We start from the raw sequence: 4,535 nt of genomic DNA on the forward strand, positions 1-4,535 counted from the left end.
GGCCCCCTGCTTGAGCTGCTCCCCCCGCGACCCGACCCCGGATAAGCGGATGACGATGACGATGAGGACACTTTTAAGACCACCATCATTAGCTATTTCGATCAATTGATCTTCCTCCTGCACTGACAAGTGATTCGGGACATTGACAAATGGCTTGCGGATCCACTCATTCATTCGCCGTGGATCTTTGGAGGATGGGAAGTAACGTTCGAAATCATTTGAAATCGCAACAAGGTGATCGCGCACCAGCTGCGAGAGAATGGGCCCTGCCTCAGTCTCTCCCAAATTCCCCACTAATGTTTGGAACATATCGAATACTCCCCTGTCCACTCGTCATCCCCACAAATCAAGCTTGGCTTCAAATGCAGCAACTTTATCTGCCAGTTTAAAGACAGTCGTCATTCTCCCCTGGAGTGTCAGGTTGAGCTGAGCTCTTAGTGTGACACTACTGTTGAACTGAACAAGTGAAGTGAGCTTAGGCTGCGCGCGCAGCCGCTTCAGCCAATACGTGTTGAGGACAGGACAGACATACCTAAGACAGTTATGCCTCAGAAAAGAAGTTTAGCCAAAAATGCAAACATGTTATATGCAATCTAACAACTGCATATAGACTTATGGCATGTAAAAGAGTGACATTATTGCGAAGTAAATTAAGTTCATTAAGTGTTTGCATGCATTTTGCATGAATTTATTTATTTATTTATTTTCTATTCATGTCGTAGTCTACTAACCTACGGCCCGGTGAGGAATGTCCCGCGGCCCGACAACGGGCCGCGGCACCGGTGGTTGGGGACCGCTGCACTAGAACACTTGGCCAGATCTGCATTTGAACTCCACGCTGTCATTGTCACCATTCCTATCAAGCTCTCCATTGTGGTTATCTACCGTCCTCCAGGTCCCCTCCGTGACTTCTACGACGAGATGGATGCCCTCCTCAGCTGCTTTCCTGAGGATGGCACACCACTCGTTATCCTCGGTGACTTCAACATCCTCCCAAAGTTGCACTTACCTGAACTAACCAACTTTTTCGCCACGTTTGACTTAACACTTTCCCCTTCTCCTCCCACACACAGGGCCGGGAACCAGCTTGACCTAATGTTCACTAGGTCCTGCGGCACCTCTGCTCTCTCCGTTACCCCGCTCCCCGTGTCTGACCATCACTTTGTAGATTTTTCTCTCCCCTTGAAATCCTCTCCCCCCCTCCTCTCTAGTCCCCACATTGTCACAACCCGCCGTAACCTCAAATCCCTCTCTCCCTCTACGTTTGCCTATACTGTTCTGTCTTCACTACCTGTTCTGTCTTCACTACCTTCAATCGAACGATTCGCTCTACTATCTACAGAGAAATCTTCAGACACTCTGCTATCCTCCCTCTCCTCCTCCTTGGATTCCCTCTGTCCCTTCCAATCCAGACCAGCGCGATCCTCACCCCCTCCTCCTTGGCTGTCCGATCCTCTGCGGACCGATCTATCTCACTATCTTTCCATTCTTTCTGATTTCACCTCCACTGTGTCAACAACCAAATCGGCCTTCTACCGGACCAAAATCAACTCCTCCGCCGCATACCGCAGGAAATTGTTTTCCCTGTTCTCGTCCCTCCTCAACCCTCCCGCACCCCCACCTCCTTCCTGCCTCACTGCTGATGACTTTGTTACCTACTTTACCCAGAAAGTAAAGGACATTAGCTCCTCTTTTATCCCTGCCTCCATCCTGCCTCCTCCCATCCGCTCCTCTGTCTTTACCCAATTTATCCCTCTCACCTCTGACGAGGTCAACAGAATAATAACATATAACCATGCCACCACCTGCCCCCTTGACACTATCCCCTCCTCTCTCCTCCAGGATGTCTCAAGCGACATCCTGCCATTTCTCACCTCACTTATCAACTCCTCTCTCACTTCAAGCATTGTTCCAGCATCTTTCAAGACTGCCAGAATAAAACCTCTCCTCAAAAAACTCTTAATACCACTGACATCCAGAACTACAGACCGGTATCTCTTCTTTCATTACTCTCTAAAACACTGGAACGTGCCATTGCTAACCAACTGTCCTCCTGTCTCTCATCTAACAACCTGCTTGACCCTCACCATTCAGGCTTCAAGAAGGCACACTCCACTGAGACGGCTCTCCTCGTGGTGCCTGAGTCCCTCCGTGCTGCCAGAGCCTCATCCCTCTCATCGGTTCTCATTCTCCTCGACCTGTCTGCAGCATTTGACACGGTGAACCACAAGATCCTCCTTGCCACTCTTGCCAAACTTGGCATCGCTGAATCTGCTCTTTCCTGGTTCACATCCTACCTGATGAACCGCACCTATCAAGTGACATGGAATGGCTCCTTGTCCAAACCCTGCACGCTTGAAACTGGTGTCCCTCAAGGCTCTGTACTGGGGCCTCTTCTGTTCCCCCTCCATACCAGTTCTCTGGGCTCTGTAATTACATCACACGGCTTTTCCTATCACTGCTATGCTGACGACACTCAGCTATTTCTCTCTTTCCCCTCATCTGATAATGCCCTGATTGCAACGTGCATATCGGAATGTCTGGCGGATGGCAGCACCTGGACAACTGCCCATCACCTGAGGCTTAACCTCAACAAAATCGAGCTCCTCCTAATCCCAGGGAAAGATTGCCCACACATGGATTTACTGGTCACCGTTGAGAACATCACTGTATCTCCTTCTCCAACTGCCAGAAACCTTGGTGTGGTATTGGACAATCAGTTATGCTGCACCGCAAACATCACTGCGGTGGCCCGATCCTGCAGATTTGCACTTTACAACATCTGCAGAATCCGGCCCTTCCTCACAAGGGAAGCAGCTCAGCTTCTAGTCCAATCACTGGTCATCTCCCGCCTCGACTACTGCAACTCACTCCTGGCTGGACTTCCTGCCTCTGCGATTAAACCCTTGCAGCGCATCCAGAATGCGGCAGCGCGCCTCATGTTCAACCTACCGAAGTTTTCCCATGTGACCCCCCTCTTCCGGGACCTCCACTGGCTCCCTGTAGTAGCTTGCATCAAATTTAAAACGATGGTACTGGCATACAAGGCAGTCGATGGAACTGCCCCTGCCTACCTCCAAGCATTGGTAAAGCCACACACCCCAGCTCGATCCCTCCGCTCAACTGCCTCAGCTGGACGTCTGGTACCGCCATCGCTAAGAGCTAGCAAAGGTCGATCAGCAAAGTCACAACTTTTCTCGGTTTTTGCACCTAAGTGGTGGACGAGCTCCCTGCCATTCTCAGGACCGCAGCGTCGCTCACTCTCTTCCGAAATAGACTCAAGACTCACCTGTTCAGAGTCCACCTCGACTCTGCATAGCCACCCTCCCCCTTCTGGCCACCATTGTACATTGCCATTGTACATTAGCCTAGCGATTGTTATACTCGGTTCTATGAACATCCTTACTGTACCGACAGTATAGGCTGATGCTAATGTTGTTCTTTCTTTCTTAGACAGTATCGGCTTCCTGTGTTGTCCAGGCCATCAGAGCTAATTACCGAGCACAAGATGGGCAGTACTGTGGCTACCAGGAGACAGTAGATGCTCAAGATGAGCTGTGACTATTTTGACAAACGCAGACTACACGTTTTATTTGTGTAAATAGTTCATATTTTTTCAGAAATAAAACTTCAAATTCCTGTCGGTTGTTGTGATTTGTTTACTAACCCAAGTCTTGTTATACTAAAGTAGGCCTACTGTGTAAGATAAACACTCATTTCAACTGGGGAGGAAAGGTTGAGTACAAATACTTGATATGCTGAGCTACTGTAATTAGCAAATGTTTTTATGGTGTACAGTAATATACAAATGATGCGTTTGAAAAAACAAGGGCAGAACTCTAAGCTAGTCAACGTATCACAGGGATATGTTTGCACAAAGTTTGCTCGCGCTAGGACCATGGGTCCTTCCCCCTCTGTTCGTCTTTGTGATTGTGGCATGAAATTGTCTAGCTGTTGTTTATTGTTAGCTACATAACCCTTTTTAGCAAACCAGCCCGAAAACTAACATCACAACTTTACATTGTATTGCACGCACAGCAAGACCATGCAATGTAATCAAGTGTGTAAGAGCATTTAAAATCGACAATAAAATGACCTTTGTGGTACAAATACAAAAAAATGTAATCTCTTCACGGGCGCAGCCATTTAGTTGTGAGCGTCATCACTGCACTCGGTCTACTCTCAGATTTTCGAAAGATGAAGAAAAAAGGGGGCGTGCCTTCGAGAAATGCCTTAAAGGGAAACTTCATCCATCTCCATCGACCTCTTGCGGGTCGTTTTTTCTGGCCCTCAAGAGGTTGCATGCAAAAAATAAAATAATAAAGGCTGCATGCAAATCAGATTTCCGTGTGTAGCCGGTGATACCAGCCAGTATCTGTACCCCACAACCAGGAACTGGCATCACTTATTCTGACAATGTTTGGCTCAACCGATAAGTGTGAGTCTAGCTTTTCTCATATGAATGCCATCAGAACAAGGGCACGTTGCTCCATGACCTATAAGAAGCTGCATGAGTGTCTCAGGATGAGCCAAAC

At 48.2% G+C, this 4,535-nt stretch overlaps 1 long non-coding RNA gene across 1 annotated transcript; it reads left to right on the forward strand.

Annotated features, from left to right (window-relative positions):
• The first annotated feature begins 1,470 nt into the window (after positions 1-1,470).
• Positions 1,471-3,639, forward strand: LOC132446576 (uncharacterized). The gene is made up of 2 exons (XR_009522922.1): positions 1,471-2,219; positions 3,454-3,639. It is a non-coding gene; the product is annotated as an uncharacterized LOC132446576 (long non-coding RNA).
• Positions 3,640-4,535: the final 896 nt, after the last annotated feature.

The sequence above is a fragment of the Gadus macrocephalus genome, chromosome 18, assembly GCF_031168955.1.
Source record: "Gadus macrocephalus chromosome 18, ASM3116895v1".
NCBI lineage: Eukaryota > Metazoa > Chordata > Actinopteri > Gadiformes > Gadidae > Gadus > Gadus macrocephalus.